The sequence below is a fragment of the Thamnophis elegans genome, chromosome Z (assembly GCF_009769535.1).
Source record: "Thamnophis elegans isolate rThaEle1 chromosome Z, rThaEle1.pri, whole genome shotgun sequence".
In the NCBI taxonomy this organism is placed as follows: Eukaryota; Metazoa; Chordata; class Lepidosauria; order Squamata; family Colubridae; genus Thamnophis; species Thamnophis elegans.
In genome coordinates this window covers 66,955,113-66,972,663 of record NC_045558.1, presented here as the reverse complement: position 1 = coordinate 66,972,663, position 17,551 = coordinate 66,955,113, and the positions used below count along the sequence as shown (strand labels likewise).

At 42.4% G+C, this 17,551-nt stretch overlaps 1 protein-coding gene and 1 non-coding gene across 2 annotated transcripts in view; one reads left to right on the top strand and one right to left on the bottom strand.

The window, feature by feature from the left end:
- The window catches only part of BMPER (BMP binding endothelial regulator), a 464,374-nt gene that overhangs the window by 47,858 nt on the left and 398,965 nt on the right, over positions 1 to 17,551 (bottom strand). The gene's annotated exons all lie outside the window — the stretch shown is intronic.
- On the top strand, positions 5,403 to 5,506 carry LOC116523107. The gene has a single exon (XR_004257038.1). It is a non-coding gene; the product is annotated as a U6 spliceosomal RNA (small nuclear RNA).

The window sequence follows — 17,551 nt, the reverse complement described above, 5'->3', positions numbered from 1 at the left end:
CATGGCCAACTCAATGTCACTCATGTCAGGCACCTGTGGTAGCCTGAGAGCTCTCCCAGTGATAACAGACTACCGAGCTCCATTTTTGGCCACCTGCTACAACCCTCTGCCAATAAAAACAGAGCTTGGGGGGACAGACATAAATCTGTTCTAGTAGAGGCACCACAGGTTGGTCCTTTGCTGTTTCCAGGGTGGCACTGTGGGCCAGATCTAAGCATCCTGTGGGCTGGATCCAGCCCCTGGGCCTTGAGTTTGACACCCCTGGTCTAAATAAAAAAAGAATCTTCTCACCCAGCTCATCCCTGTTCATCTACACAACTCCTGCACATTTCTTTGTTGCTTCGGCTGTCCCAGCTTCATGGCACCCATGATGTCTATCTCTTCTCCTTGTAGTGGATGAGAGGGAAGAAGCCCTGGATCAAGCAGGAGAGTTGCTGCAGGGTGGCTTTAGCTCCTTTTGAAACTCTTCAATTGGGATAACTCAGTGTGGGAATGTGGAGACCCATTCTTCATGTCTGATCTCACCACAACATCAGTGAAGTCTCAATATTTGCATCTTTGAATGTTTGTGTTAGCTTTCCTATGGAATAAGCGTCAATGGAGGTGGCCTTAGTCTGATATTGTGCTGTTCTAGATGCTCAGATATTATTTGTTTTGATTGTTTTACTCCTGTAGTTAGAGGGCTTTGTTCCTCCTGAAGTAGAGGACAGAGTGCCTGGTTTCCAAATGAACTGGGGGCAGGAAAGGGAGAAATAGAATGCTGAGAATATATGCAGAGATTGTGAAACCTTGGCAACCATCAAGATTACCACCGCAGGTACTAGACAAAGAGATGGATTCTTCCTATAACAAAATGACATATCATACTTGGACAATGTGATCACTTGGGTGGGGAGAAGAGGAAGCTATTTTTTTTAACAAGGTAAGTATTTGCATGGGAAAACCAGAGCTGGTTTTGTTTGGTCTGTACCAATATGTACTTTATTGTGTACCCAATAAAGTTTTACTTTGGGAAATTCAAAGTTCCTGAATGCGTTTCCTTCTTTTGGGTTCACTAGCCAGAAAATTGACATGTATATCTCTGCTGGATTCCTCTATTGCCAACTCCCCGTTTCCTCTACTGCAAAAAAGTAAAAAATTACTTTTGGCAAAACTTTGATTTCTTTGCTCTGTGTAAACCTTTGCAGTTCTTCCAATTCTGCTTCCCTTTTTGTGCCAATTCAAAGCCACAGTTTGTTTTGTTCAAAATGATGGTTAGTGGTGCCATCGAAAGTACAAATAATAGAGGTTTGGCATAAAATTTTGATGATCAAAGATGCAGAGGCATCCAATTCAAAAATCAACTCTGTACTTAATTACATTGAAATAGAGGGCTCTAATATCATTGATTTGTTGACAGTTCTCTATTTATACTTTCCTAAAATATGTTATTATTCAATTTAGAAACAAATAGCTACAGTATTTTATAGGATTATATTCATACATATACTGATTTATATTTTTCTTTAGCAAACTGAATTCATATATACTCTGCTAAAGATAATCATTTGTTAGTCTTCATCTCAATAAATGACTATATAAAATGAGTGGCTTCTTGGTGATGGGACTCTTTGTTTTACATTTAAAGCAGAAGCTTCTTCTTCTTTAATTTCTAGATCAAACTTTAAATTGCCAAAATGAAGCCACCTTCTTGGCTTTTTGGTAAAAAGCCAGATTCTAGACTTTATGAAAGCATTCTATACATACCTAGTTGTAGTGATTGATACCTATTCAATTCAGTGATATCCATCAAATATTTGATGTTTTTAGGATGGCAATAAAATACATAATCATAATTTCCTCCCTTTCCTTTCATTGACTCTGGGTAACAAAAGCTGTGTCTGAGTATTGACCCCATATGACACCACTCATGCACCCAATGTACTGAAGAAATTGAGGGGAGTGGACTAGATGACTATAAAGTCCCTTCCAACTCTGTTAATCTTTATTTTCTGTCCAATCCTTCAGTATAAAAAAGAATGGGGAACTCAATACAATTCCTTTTTTTCCATTTAATACTTGTCCTTTGTAATTTATCAGAGGAAGTTTTATAGCTATTTATATTATTGGAAGAATCATTATCTGTACCATAAACAGATTGCATAGAATATTTCTAACACGCAACCTTCTGCTTTCAGTTAGCATCTGAATATATAGTGCATGCCTTAAAGTCCCAGCAAACCTTTTTCATCTCTGTCAATATTTGCTCTCAAGTCAATAAATCTTCATATAAGCCAAAACCAGAAATTGTTTAATATCATATTGGCATCAATTATAAAGGATAAAGAAAAATTTCAATCTCCCAATTTCCTTTACATCTGGAAAAACTTTTCCATATTCAGTAGTAATCTGTTTGCCTTCAGACCCCATCTTGATTATGGATCTTATTCCTGTTCCATCTACAATAGCTATACAACATGGAAAGAGACTTTATCTGGGAATTAAATTGAAATAGGTTATCAGTAAGGATACATACAAAAACAACAAAAACTAAGGCATCTCCTTGTAATAATAAAGTCTGTTGGCTTCTGTAATATATAAAGCTGGAGGAAACCTTGGCAACAATCTAAGAGCAAAGGGAATGGGAAGGGAGGGAGCTACATGCCAGTGCCCAGGAAGCAATTCATGTGCAAATATTTTAGGGTGATAGTAAGAGAGAGAGAAGCATCTGTCCAATACTTATGGGAAGAATTTCACATGATGAATTAAAGATGTTCTTAGATGAGCACCTGATAGAAAAATCTTGATTGGAAAGCATGTAGGATAAAAACCTATAGTTACAAAATTTATGGCAAATCATCTTGAAATCCTTTTTGGAGCTTTGTCTATATGACACATTATAGTAAAGTATCTGTCTTAATGTATTGTAGCTGACTGACAAACCATACTTAATGAATAGTCCTTAATGGTATTACATTCATATGGAAAAAAGTAAACAGTGAGGCTCCATCTCAGTAGTCTTCAATATCTTTATAAATGACTTAGATGAGGGAATAGAAGGGGAACTCATCAAATTTGTAGATGATACTAAACTGGCAGGAATAGCCAACACCCCAGAAGACAAACTCAGGATCCAAAAAGATCTTGACAATGTTGAACTATGGCCCCTACCAACAAAATGAATTTTAATGTGGAGAAAATAAAGCTTTATATTTAGAAAGGAAAAAGGTATAAATACAGATTAGGTTAAATCTGGCTCTAAAACAGTAACTGTGAAAGGGACCTTGGAGTCTTAGTGGTTGATCACTTGAATATGAACCAGCAATATGCAGCAGCATCTAAAAAAGCTAATACAATTCTTGGTTGTAGAAACAGAGACATAGAATCAAGAACACGTGAAGTACTAGTACCACTTTATAAAACCCTGGTAAGACCACACCTGGAATACTGCAACCAATTTTGGTCACCATACTACAAACAAGAAGTTGAAATAGAGAAGAGCAACTAATATTATCAAAGGTATAAAGACTAAAACATATGAAGAACGGCTGCAGATCTTGGGTATGGTTAATCTAAAGAAAAGAATTAGGAGTGACATGAAAGCAGCATTTTAGCATTTGAGGGACTGCCACAAAGAAGAGGGGGTCAAATTATTTTCCAAAGCACCAGAGGGGAGGACAAGAAACAATGGTGGGAAACTGATCAAAGAGAGAAACAATCTGGAATTAAGGAGAAACTTCCTAACAGTAAAGAACAGCTTGCCTTCAGAAATCATGGTCGCTCCATCAATGGAGGTTTTTACTTGTCTGAGATTGTATAGGTTCTCCTGCTTGAGCAGGAGGCTGGACTAGAAGACCTCCAAGGTCCCTTCCAGCTCTATTCTATTCTATTCTGTGGTAGGATTCAAATTTTTTACTACTGGTTCTTTGGGCATAGCTTGATGGTCATGTGACTGTGAGGGTGTGGCCTGGTGGTCATGTGACTGTGAGGGCGTGGCTTGGTGGTCATGTGATTGGTTGGGCATGGCTAATTCAATATCACTCAAGTCAAGGGGTGCCTTGCTTGTCCCAGCCCTTCCTTGTCACACCTAGCCTCAACGTAAAATGTTGTTCATCTTTTTTTTAACTTTATTATCTACATACTATAGATGTACTTTCATGGACCACTGAAAGGAGGAAATGGCTCATATACTTTGCCCAAGAGTGTGATAGGCAACAGGCTTTTAAGGGGCTGCCAGAAAGAAGGCGGGGAGGCAAAGTATTTTCCAAAGCACCAGAAGGCAAAACAAGAAGCAATGAATGGAAACTGAACAAAGAGAGAAGCAACCTAAAACTAAAGAGAAACTTCCTGACAGTGAAAACAATTAACCAGTGGAACTGCTTGTTTCCATGAATTTCTGGGTGCTCAATCACTGGAAATTTTTAAGAAAAGACTGGACAGTCATTTCTCTGAAATGGTATAGTTCCCCTCTCCTCCCCAAGGTCCCTTCTAAGTGTTATTCTGTTATTCTGACACCTTTCTCAGAATCTTTACTCAGATTTTGGCATCCTCAGTTTTTCTGCCTGAACAGGGGACTAGAAGACCTCTAAAGTCCCTTTCAACTCTGTTATTCCTGAGCTAAATAGCTACGAGTTAAAGAGCTGCCTCAAGACATTCATTTTAATAAGATTTTTAGAAACCTGCAGTTGAACGTTCTTCGTGTCACCCTGAAGACCCAATTTCATTGGGAATTTAATCCCAAACTGATTGCCCTTTTAACATTTCTCTTGATACTTCTCCAAGATGCACTCCAAATAAGCCACAACTCCATATCTCACTCTCTCTCCTTCCCCTATCTCTCTCATACACACATACACACACACCTGTTCTGGCTCATAGCTCTTCATGATGGAGCCCTTCCCCAGGGAGCAAAGCATGGCTTGGATGAACTGATCCAGTGAGCTGCAGAACAGCAGCACCAGCAGAAGGAAGAAAGTAAGCAGTGGTGCTCTGGGAGGATGAGCGGGATGTCCCAGAGCTGCCCATGTGCACTGCAGCAGAGCAGCAGTCTCTACCCCAGCAGTGGCAGAAGGAAGAAAGTGAGCGACAGCGGTGCTCCAAGAGGGTGGGCAGATGTCCCAGGGCTGCCCATGCACATGGCAGTGGAGCAGCAGTCTTGGCCCCAGCGGCAATGGCAGAAGGAAGAAAGCGAGTGGCGGCGGTGCTCCAGGAAGGTCGGTGGATATTTCGGGGCTGCTGCACATGCACACTGCATGTGCAGCCCTGAAACATCCTCCCACCCTCCAGGAGCACTGCTGCCACCACTCTAGGCCCCAGCCCAGTGGCTGTATCTCCTCCCATGTCCGCCCACCTATCTGCTGGCCAGCCCAGCTCTGAAGAGCATGTCTCCCTTCATGGGGATGGATCCGTAACCCAACCTCGGAATGCAAACAGCAGCACATATACTAAAATTGGAATGATACAGAGAAGATTAGCATGGCCCCTGCTTAAGAATGGCATGCAAATTCATGAAACGTTACATATTTTTTGAGAGTAGGGGAACTTAGAAAACAATATCACTTTCTGACTATAGTGCTGACTAGACATAATGTTAATTTCAGGTGGCTGATACCTGAAGGGATTTTAGTTACCTTGCAGGAAAAAAAGATACCGATTGGACTCACTTGATAAAGCAACAAGCTTTTATGATAATTTTTTCAACACAGAAAAAGAGCAGGAAAGGTGAAATAATACATAAGGGACAAGAACTATTAATGGCAGGTGGAGGAAGGAGCCAACGTCGCGACGACACATCGCACGAACCCGACAGTCCGGGTCCGTCGATGAAACTTTTGTCTTTGGACGGTCCGGTAGGACCTAAACCGTCCCGAAGAGACAGTGACAGGGAAGCCAAAGCCTTGCTGGTCACAGGGACATCACAAAGTCCCTGTTTGACCCAAGGGTAGCGCTTCCAACTGAGGACAAAGAGCAGCCCCCAGGCTGGCATAGTCGGAGACGGCGCCTGAAGGAAGAGACGAAGCGAAAGCATTCCATCTGGTGAGTTTTTTTTCTTTTTTTACTTTTAGAAGATCCGTGTTAAGAAACTTTTTTTCTTAAAAAAAATAATAACAACTAGTCCCCAAAGTAAGAATAAAGCGGCAATTTTGACACTTATTGGACTGCTACTAGAAGATTTCCTGCTCTAGTTAGTAACGATGTTTTGTGGATTGAAGTAATTGCAACATTTCCTGTCTCCCTGCTTGTAGTCTATGGACTGATCTTTTTTTTCTATTTTTTCCTTTTTACTACCCTAATTTTTTTTTTGCTGGCTAAATTAAATTTCTTCTCCTACTTCAACAATTTTTTCTTTCTATTGGTTAAAACTATATGAAAGATATTTAAGGGAAAGCAAAAAAAAAAAAAACAATTGACTAATTACTGAATCTGCCACCTGGAAGCCAAAGTGTGAACTTTGTTTCTGTTTTGGATACAATGTATCCTTTGTTCTGCTTCACTTGGTTTCACTGACCTTGCAATGGAAGGGTTTGGAATTTGCTTATAATACTTGATAAGACTCAAAGCACGAAACCTGTTTTTTGTTAGTGCTTCTGGTAAATATTTTGGCAAGAGAAGGAAAAGACAAGCAAGAATAAAAACCCTCCTATTTTAAAAACTTTGAAAGAACTGATGTTTAAGATTCAAAATAAATACAGACACATTTCCTAAAATTTTGACAGGCTAGAGTGGCAGATTCTTTTTCCTATTTTTTTCCTTTATATTTCTTTGCATTTTGAAAAATGGATCAATATTCAGAGGAAGAAAATCTAAAAATCCAAAACATTCTGGCTGGATTTCAAAATATTGCAGAAGGCTTGAGAGATTTGACAAGAAATGGGACAGTTTATGGGGTGCTACAGTTAAAGAGGAAGTGGTTGGAGCCCCAGAGATCAAAGAAGAGAATGGAAACATAAAAAATAAAGATAAGATGTCAGATGAATCTATCATTTGGATTGAATACAAGCAAAAGTGAAAAGAAGGGATGCTAGAAAAGTGTTTTTGACAACTTGGAGCCTTTCCTTCAACTTCAAGATGCAGGAGGGCAAAAAAGAGTGAAAAAGATGGAATTAAGAAGACAAATATATCCAGAAACAAGTTCGATAATCAAAGCTAAGTCTACGTTAATAACAATTACAGAGCAATGAAACTACATGAGAGATCCTTTAAGCTACAGAGTGCAGCGAGAAATGTTAAACTCTGAAAAGATTCTAATAACTGAAATGACACAACTGCTGGCAAGAGAGAAAGGATTATTTTGCTACTGGAAAGACACTGGCTGATAATGCCAATTGATGATAAAAATTAGCTAATTTTTGATGATTAATAAGTAGGGATTTTAGTATTTTGTAGACTCTTATAGATTATCATTGAATGTTTAGTTGCTAACATATAATATATCATGATATTAACAATGAAAGGATAACCTTAATTAGGATAAATAACCAGGCCACAAATTGCAACTGAGTTTTGGTGGTATGATAAAGCCTATTAATTTGTGTTTCAGACCTTGTTATGAAGCTATAAATAATTTGGATTAGAATAAGAGGTGATGTGACGTAAATAGGAAACAATTGTTTTCTTTTCTTCTCTGCCTTTCTCTAATTACAATAATAAAAAGGGAATGTTAATGCATATCTTGGAGATTATCAACTAGACACTTTAATTTGGATTAGAAATGGCAAACAATTGTTCCTTTTTTTCTGTCTTTCAACTATAAAAACGAAAGGGAAGGTTAACATATACTTTGGTGATTATTAACTAGAAATGTCAACATTCCCTTTAGATTGTCTTAGACTTTACATGGTCATTTTGTTAACACATATTAATAGATTGTTATTTAGAGATTGTTGCTTTTTGCGTTTGTGGAGAGAAGAGGAGAGAAAAATGTAAATAACCCCTAGTTAACTATAATATTAATAAAGATATGTTAGAGAGAGGAAATGTTAGATGTCCTACTAATTGACTTTTTTTTCTTAGAATATATTATAAAGATATAAAGATATGGCAGATTGACTGGTGTTTTACTATGGTGATAATAAAATATATAAATTTTTAACATATACAATTTAAACTGAATGGAATATATGTGATTGTGGACAGAATACACAAAATGTACTTGTGACCAATGGATACGCTTTCTACAAGATGTAATGAAAGATGATGCTTTTCTTTTTGTGTTTTTTCCTGGATTAAAATTAATGAAAAAAAATTATTAAAAAAAAGAACTATTAATGGCAGAAGAAAAATATCCACAGCAAGATCAGATTGAAAAGGAGAAAAAAGAACCTTCAGAACAAGAAGGGGCAATAGTAAAAGAACCCAGAGAAGTAAGAGCAACCAGGACTATAAGACCTAGATATAAGTAAAACAATGCAAGAAAAAGTAAAGATGCTATCAGTTAATATTAATGGTCTGAACTCCCTCACAAAAAGAAAATAAAGAAAATATTTTCAAAACTACAAAAATTAAAATTGGACATAATAGCACTTTAAGAAGTACATATTACGAAAAAGACCTATAAACTGTTGGAATATTCTAAATTGAGAAATCTATTTTATTCATTAGCACAACAGAAAGAAGAGGGGTGGTATTTTCTGTTAAAGAGACAATAAATGCCAAACAGGTTTTTCAAGATGAAGAAGGGAGAATTCTGATGTTGGAGGTGACCTTAAATCAAAAACGGATTCTCCTAGTTGCTATCTATGCACCAAACTCAGGACAAGAGGAATTCTACAAAAAAAAATCATAAAAAGATATTACAAGCAGAATATGAAAGCATTTGTATTATGGGAGATTTTAATACAATAGTCAACACAAATCTGGATTATAAAAGTAGTAAAACAGATAAGAATACACGAAGGACTCTACCTAAAATCTTACTAAAATGATAGAAGAACTGTCGATACAAGATACTTGGAGATAAATGAACCAAGAGAAGAAACAGTGTACATTTTATTCTAATGTGAACCAATCTTGGTCTAGAAGAGACATGGTTTGGATGACCTCGGAATTGAGTGGAAATGTCCAAGAGATTAAAATAGAAACAAATGTATGGGCTGACCACAGTCCAATTAAAATCAGTTGGAAGGGACAAAAGAGGAAAATAAGATGGACTTTAAACCAATCTATAACAAAAGACAAATAATTCATATAGATGATGGAAAGAGAAATGTGTTCTTTTTCAAAAAGAATAGAAAAGAAGAGATCTCACTATGGAACATGTGGGATACTGCAAAAGCAGTGATCAGAGGACTAGCCACAACTTATATAGTAAAGAAAAATAAGAAAAAGAAACAGGATCAAAAGGATTGGAAGAAAAATATAAGGGACTTGAATTAGAGTTACAAAGGGAATCACACAAGATAGACTTAAGAAATCAAATGGAACTGATTAAACATACATTAAATGCTAAGTCCTCGTGCCTATGACCTTCCGATGCTTGTCAACAGGAAGCCTCCTCAATGGCTAAGGCGCGCTGCCGGCTTGGCGGGAGAATCTGAGGCACGTCATTGGTTAATAGGCTGACAGCTCGAGGTATAAAAGAGCTGTCAGCCAACAGTTTGTGTTCTTATCATTACTTGTTCTAATTATAATAAACAGTTGATTAGCAGCTCTGCCTCTGCATTTTTCCTCAGGGCTCAGGCTTGAGCACTGGCGATGAGGTAGAGGACATTTTTTTAAATAGTAAGAACCCTTTCTGACAGAGGCAGATAATCATTATGACAACAATGCCTGCATTCTCCCCATTCTCCCCTGAGAGGGAGTCCTGGGACACATTTATGGAGCGTTTTGACTGCTTTATGTTAACTCACGATTTTGCAGAGCTTTCTAATGACCGCAAATTGGGCTATTTTTTAAGTTCCTGTGAGCCGGATATGTTTTGCACTGCTTGTGCCCTGGCAGCCCCCACAGCTGTCCATTCCTTGCCATGGGAGATATTAGTTGCCAAGCTAAAGGGGCATTATGCCCCTGCTCCATCTCATTTTGCAAAGCATTACGCTTTTCGCCAATGCGCTCAAAAAGACAGAGAAATGCTCAGTCAGTACTAGGCTTGCCTCAGGAATGCAGCCATTCATTGTGAGTTCTAGAACCTGGATGAGGCTCTCCTAGAACAATTGATTTGGGGGATCAATGATTCCAGATTACAATGCAGGCTGCTATCCTGCTCCGAATTGACATTTCAGATAGCTGTAGATGAGGAGAGGGCGGCAGAACAGGCAGCTAGCTCTGCTGCTGAAATCCAAAGGTACCACACTGCTAAGAGTACCTGCTTGTGGCTACTATGGTCAACCAGCAAGCTTTTGACCTAGACGAACTGGCGGAGCTGACTGATGACATTGACCACTTGAGAGTGTCAACTGCCTCTAGGTCTCGAATGTCTGCCAAATCGCCTCAGATAAATGCCTCAGCTGTGGCAGCAATCACCTGCACTCCAGCTGCAAGTTCAAGTCTGCAACCTGCTGCCGCTGCGGGAAGATAGGCCACCTAGCCTATGTGCACCGAGCTGTGCTGCCTTCACCTGACTCGCCCAGGGGTCACCTAGTCGTTCCTGCCACTGCTGGATGCCTGAATAGGGCTCGAGATGATTGCCACTCCGTGGAGTAAGACACAGAGGAGGCTCCTTGGGTAGTCAACACCACCACTGCGGTGAGCCAAACCAAGCAGAAAATGTACCTAATGGTACTGCTGGAAGGGGCTCCATGCGCAATGGAGATTGACATGGACTCCACTCGGTCTATTATTTCCTGGAGTATCCTCAAAAGGCTGCTGCTGGCTGTCTCCAGACGCCAGCTTAGCCCATCCAAGTTGAGGGATTATCAGGGCCACTCCATCCCAATATTAGGCAAGGGGGAATTTCAGGTACAGCATGCCAATTTTAAGGCCCCCCTGCCACTTATTGTGGTAGCTGACCCATTGGCCACCTTGTTGGGGCTGGATTGGTTTGCCTCTCTGGGGCTATCTATCTCAAGAGTCCATTGTGTGCCTTCAACCTCTGACTGGGATAACCTGGCCTGGGAATTCCACTATGTTTTTAGTGACCAGTTAGCTAAATATACTGGGTCGCCCATATCTTTTAATTTAGATCCACAAGTAGCACCGGTTAGATTAAAAGCTCGCAGGGTGCATTCACTCTAAGACCCAAGGTCGATGCAGAAATTGATAAGCTGTTGGTCCAAGCTGTTGGCTGGAGCCAGTTGACTATGCCAAGTGGGAGACCCCTATTGTAATCCCTATTAAATCGGACGGATCCATTAGGATCTGCATGGATTACAAGACAACAATAAATAGGAGCCTGGCTGAAGGACTGGGTTGTGCAAAGCCAATGGCACCACCACCCTCTCATCCCACAGCAGACAGCCCCGCAGCTCAGAGAGTGATAATCGTTGCCGGAAGTAAGGTAATGCCTCAGCGGGCACTCCTTCCCTGGGCCAGCCTCTGTGGACCCAGCCAAGTACTTTAGAGATCAGGCTGCCTTTGGTGGAATGGGCCACAATGTCTGTAGCTAATAAGGGCAAGTCGAGGTCCTCTATTAGAAGGACCTCAGACTCCTGATCGGTGTTCGTATGGGCAAGGGGTAGCAGCTTAAAGCGTCCACATGTCCCATGTGTTTCCCTGGGTGGTATTCCAAGCAGTAAGAATATACTGCCAGGAAACCTGTCCAGCAGGACATTCTAGGAGATACTATAGCTGGGGTGGGGCGATCCCCCACCAAGTGCCCCAATAGGGGCTTATGGTCGGTCACTAGGCAGAATTGACGGCCATAGAGATAGTGGTGGAATCGCTTGATTCCTGCCACAGCAGCTAACGCCTCCTTGTCCAAGTGGCTGTAATTTTGTTCAGCCTTGGACAAGGAGCACAAGTAATATGTGATAGGAACTTCAAGGCCATTTGGGCAAATGTGGCTTAAAACAGCCCTCAGGCCGAATGGCGAAGCATCGCATGCCAAAACCAATGGAAGAGATTCACAGTATTGCATGAGTACAGCTGATGATGTCAGCAGAGATTTGACAGCCGTGAATGCATGCGCTTCATGGCTGCTCCATCTCCATGACGCCGAGCTGTCCAACAAGTGGTGCAAGGGCTCCGCAACGGAGGCCTTATGGGGTAAAAACATGGCATAAAAGTTCAGGAGGCCTAAAAAAGCTTGCACCTCGACCCCAGCCCAAGGAGTGCAACAGATGCTGCACTACTGGGACCAGCCAGAGCTGCTAATCAACTGTTAATTATAACTAGAACAAGTAACGATAAGAACACACACTGTTGGCTGACAGCTCTTTTATACCTCAAGCTGTCAGCCTATTAACCAATGACGTGCCTCAGATTCTCCCACCAAGCCCGCAGCGCACCTTAGCCATTGAGGAGGCTAAGCTTTAAGGTGCTGGAAAAGGGAGGAAGTTTTTTCTTTTTTTCTTACTCCGTCCTTGTGTTCTGCGATGTGGGCATTTATTCTCCAGTTCGTTTGTCCTATGTATGTTGCAGGGCAGATTTTGCATGGTATTTCATACACTCCTTGGTTTTCTAGCTGAATCTTGCCAAATTTCTGGCCAAACAACTTCAGCCCTACACAGAATCCATCATATCACATGTACAAAACTCACTCCACTTCATAGAAACAATAAAGAAACAAAACCTACAACCCAATGACCTACTCGTGAGCTTCGATGTCATATCCCTCTTCACCCAAGTGACTATTAAAGAAGCCTTGACAGCTATCCAAAACAAATACAATCCCCCTAAACACATCCTAGATCTGACCAACCACTGCCTAACCAACACATACTTCATCCACAATGGACAAAGATACAAACAGTTAGAAGGAGCACCTATGGGATCACCCCTCTCACCCGTCATCACAAACCTATACATGGAACATTTTGAAACCAATGCCTTAGATAAATTTGAACACAAACCCAAACTCTGGCTTAGATATGTAGATGACACTTTCATAATTTGGCCACATTGGAAGAAAAACTCAACAACTTCTTCACAGATCTCAACAGCCTACACCCTAAAATACAACTTACTAAGCAAATAGAAGCTAACAACCAACTTCCCTTTCTGGACGTCCTAATCCACAAAAAAACCCAATGGCTCCCTAGGACACACCATCTACTAGAAAAAAACACACACCAACCGCTACTTAAACGCACAATCCCATCACTACCCTGCACAAATCAACTCTGTAGCCAAGACCCTCATCTCCAGAACCAAACGCCTAGCCGACAAAGATCACCTGAAAACTGAATTACAAACTTTCACAAACATATTAATTTCCAACAGATTCCAAAGAAACACAATTACCAAACTAATCCAAAAGGACACCCCCCCAACAACAGATGGGTGCGTTGGATCATCTTCAGCAATTTCCTCCTCCAAGGCCTCCCCCTTGGTAGGACTCTTTGTCACCTTAAGTTGGGGATCCTCTTCCAGAGGTTGTTGACCATTTTCCTCCTCCGAGGCCTCCCCCTTGGTAGGACTCTTCATCACCTTAAGTTGGGGGTCCTCTTCTAGAGGTTGTTGGGCTAGATGACTTTTTTGTGGTGGCATCTGGGGCCTTCTCTTCTGCGCCGTGGCAGTTGTTGCGCACATTTGTGGCAATGGGGCTGGAACCAAGCACTCTGATGCTTTGTGGCCAAGTTGACAGCAAAGGTGGCATTTTGTTGGGCCCCACGAGAAAAGGGACCTAGTTACATCTTTAAACTTAGGAACCTCCTCATCACATTTTTCCACCATTCTGTAGCTAGCCCCTTGGTAATCCCTTCTTCCATTGTTGAGAATCTTTCTCTGTAGGAAGGTTGGACAAGAACCTTTTGGGGCATTGCAGGGGAGACTGGAACCGGTGGGGAGGTCAATCCCTCGGTTGGCCACTGCCATGGTGCCATCTGCTGAAGAAGGGCAGCTACCAATTGGAAACCCTTCCATCCATGACCTGGGATTAAGACCCATCCCCAGGGTGCTTGATTCACAGGTTGCAGTTCACCCATTGATGGCTGGTTAGTGGGGTTTATGTGCCAAGGCCTCCTCTACTGGCTTGGGAGACTTTCCCATGTTGATGGTCCAGGAGTTACCCACTGGAAACTTAACCATCCATACTCTGGGAAGAAAGCCTAATTTAGTGGTGGCTGGTAAGTGGAAGATGCTTGCCAAATCTCTTCTTGCTGACTGGGTTGAAAATCCCATCTTGCTAGGGATTCTGTCTTCAACTCAGTTACAGGGCATTGGCTCATTTCAAATATCCCCATTTGGAAGGAGTCAAAATCTCCACTCCAGGGTTTTTCCCAAGCCTTGGCTGGGGGGAAGGAGGGGTAGAATGGACTCACATTTAGTTGCCCGGAATGGTCCGGGATTTCCATCGGAGTTGACTGCGTGAGGGTGGCTGAAATCTCCATTCATCATATCTGCGTTGAGAATAAGGTCCTCCATTCCACTTTGCATCCCGCACAGGCTGGGCTTTTTGCCAATAGCAATAAATTTTTAAAAGCAAAACTGCTTTTACCTTTGCAGATTTGCAGAGGAACGTCTCTTTTCAGCTTCTTATCTCAAAAGGCTTTCTCCTAATTGTTCACTGATGTTTTATGCTGACCGATGTGGTTCAGCATTGGAGAAACAGCAAACCTCACCAGCGCCCCCCTGCAAGGGAGGGGTGCTGGTGATTTATTTTGAAGGGAGAGTTGGGATGATGTCAGCGTTCCAAATACCATGTAGAATCAAATCAGAATCGAAGGCAAAACTATGCTTAAAGTTCCAATTTAATAAAGCAGGCATGTTGGCACGTACCTGTGGGGATCCCAACTCTGGAAGTTACATCAGAATCCCACCCAATTAAAAGTTCATGATCTTGTCCCCACACCCACAGTTCATCACATGGTCCAATCTTCTCCTTCCATGCTGGCATCCATGCCCAGCTTCTTCCGGTCAGGTGTGAAAGTGCAGAGACAAAGGATGACCTTGACTTCTGGCAAAGAATGAAAAACAATACATTCCAAAATCCTACTCCTTCTAATCCCCCCTCCCATTGACTATACTAGAGAGCCGAGGTGGCGCAGTGGTTAAATGCAGCACTGCAGGCTACTTCAGCTGACTGCAGTTCTGCAGTTCGGCTGTTCAAATCTCACTGGCTCGGGGTTGACTCAGCCTTCCATCCTTCCGAGGTGGGTAAAATGAGGACCCGGATTGTTGTTGGGGGCAATATGCTGACTCTGTAAACTGCTTAGAGAGGGCTGAAAGCCCTATGAAGCGGTATATAAGTCTAACTGCTATTGCTATTGCTATACTTAAAGAATACAGCATAATGAAATAAGAGAAAGTGTGGCAGGCCAAAATTCTAAAAGGAATATAAATGCAGGCCTGACAGGAGGATTTTGCCCCCAGCCAGCCACCAATGTTTGGGTTGCACCCTACAAACCAAGTCCCAGTGGGGTGGGCTTTCTTCCCGGGCCACAGATGTGTACAATACCAATGGATGCCTGCCCCTCCTCAGCAGATGGCACCATTTCAGATAATTGGCCCAGGACAAACCCAGGGACTGACCCTCAACCAGCTCCAGCCCAACTGCCACTGCAGGGGCAGCCCCCAGCCGCAATGCCCCAATAGGCTCCTACCCAACCTTAGCCACAGAGAGAAGCCCCGCAAGGGGGGCTTCAGCCCCAAGTGTCCACCCAAGCACCCACTCAAATCTAGGCACCAGCCCTGCCAGCTCCACACACCCTCAATGTTTGATGGGACCACTGGTAAGCTAGTCTACTTCCTAAATCAAATCTGGGCTTATATTGATCAATTTGGGGATCAATACCCTTCTGATTGAGAGCTGATTTCAGCAATAATTGATGGGATGAATGAAGGGGAAGCAGCTGACTAGGTAGCAGAGCTCCACGACGAGGCGGCTCCTGAATTAGAAGATGCAGATTGGTTCGTTCAGCTGATGCGAATCTAATTTAGCAATAGGGCCCAACAAGTGGAAGCAGAAGAGCAGATCCAAGGATTGTGACAGGCTGGCCGTCCCGTGAAGGAATTAGTTTGGGAGTTTAGAAGGGTGGCCAGAAATTAAGGGACTGGCCAGAAAAACTCCTGGTGCACACATTCAAAGATGTCCTAGATCCCAAACTGAGAAAGGCATGCAGCATAAAGGATCCAGAACGGATCCAGAATTGGTACAATACCGCAGTCATTCTGGATCATGAACTTCACCCCCATTGAAAGCCTACTGCCGAAAAGCTGGCTAGAAGACCTTTGGGCCACCGAACACAAATGAAGCAAGCCGAAATGCCTCCCCACAAGTCTGCGGGAGCAATAAAATGTTACTGGTGCAGTCAACATGGGCACAGATCATCAGAATGGTTGGCCCCAGTCCCAATCCCACAATTGCACACCCAAGCCACTAGTGGGATAAAAAATGCCCCCTGAAAACCACCCAAAAGAAATCATCTTGCCCAACAAATGGAAGGATCTGATCCCCAGCCTGAGGAGACAGAGACTCAGCCAAATGGGGAAACACCTCCCAGTTCACAGGAGGAAAAAAGCAGTGAAGATGACCCAATAGCAAGTGCACCCATTCACTCCTTTGCCATCAAAGCCAAACTCATAGTTGCCTGGGATGGGGGTAGAAGGGGAAGTTGAGGCATACCATATTAGGGAACGGGATACCTCCACCAGTAAGATGATCCTGGACAGGGAGCAGCTCATGAGCCTTCACTGAAATGGTAAAAGAAACCATTGAAGGTCTCTGGTATGCAGGTGTGCCCAAGGGACAATGCCTATGTGGACACCATAGTACCTAGCAATTTGGATAACATAGCTAGGAACACCTGTCTCTCTCTGGTGACTTGGGAGGCCAACTCCCTGAGGGTTTGCTGTCTCTCAGGTGACAGAAAAACTGTACCTGACACAGTATCTATCAAGGCACCTAGGTGAATTAACCTTGTGGTAGGTTGCAGATGGCTCTTGGCCAGATTGATTAAAAAACCATGGGCCCTCAGGGTTGACATGGTAATGTCCAGATCTCTAAGTGCCTGGCTAGTAGATGATGATTGTGAACACAGGCTGCACCCAGTACTTAATCAGCATGTCCATCGTGGAGCAACTGGACAAACACACAAGCCCCTAGCCAATCCCATTCGGTTTGAGCAAGTGGATGGGAAGCTAATTGGAAGGGTCGCTGCCAAGCTAATTACTGATGGTGAAGTTGCAGATAGGGCATCACTATGAACTTCTCATAGCTCCAAAAGTGAATGAATCAATTATCTTGGGGCTTGCATGGTTGGACAAATGGGCACTTACTATAAACTGGGAGGATGGCATTTGAAAATTGACTCTAGGAATTGGGCCACTATCCCCTGCAAAGCCAGCAGGCCAGGGACCATTGAACCCCTTAAAGCAGATTGTCCAGAGCCTGCAGACCCTGCAGCATACACTAAACTCCCAGGCATCCAGCAAATACCAAAAGAATACTGGGATTTGGCAGGAGTTTTCAGTGAGGAAGACTACAATTATCTTCCCCTTCACCAACCCACCATTTGCGCAATAGAATTCATGCCTG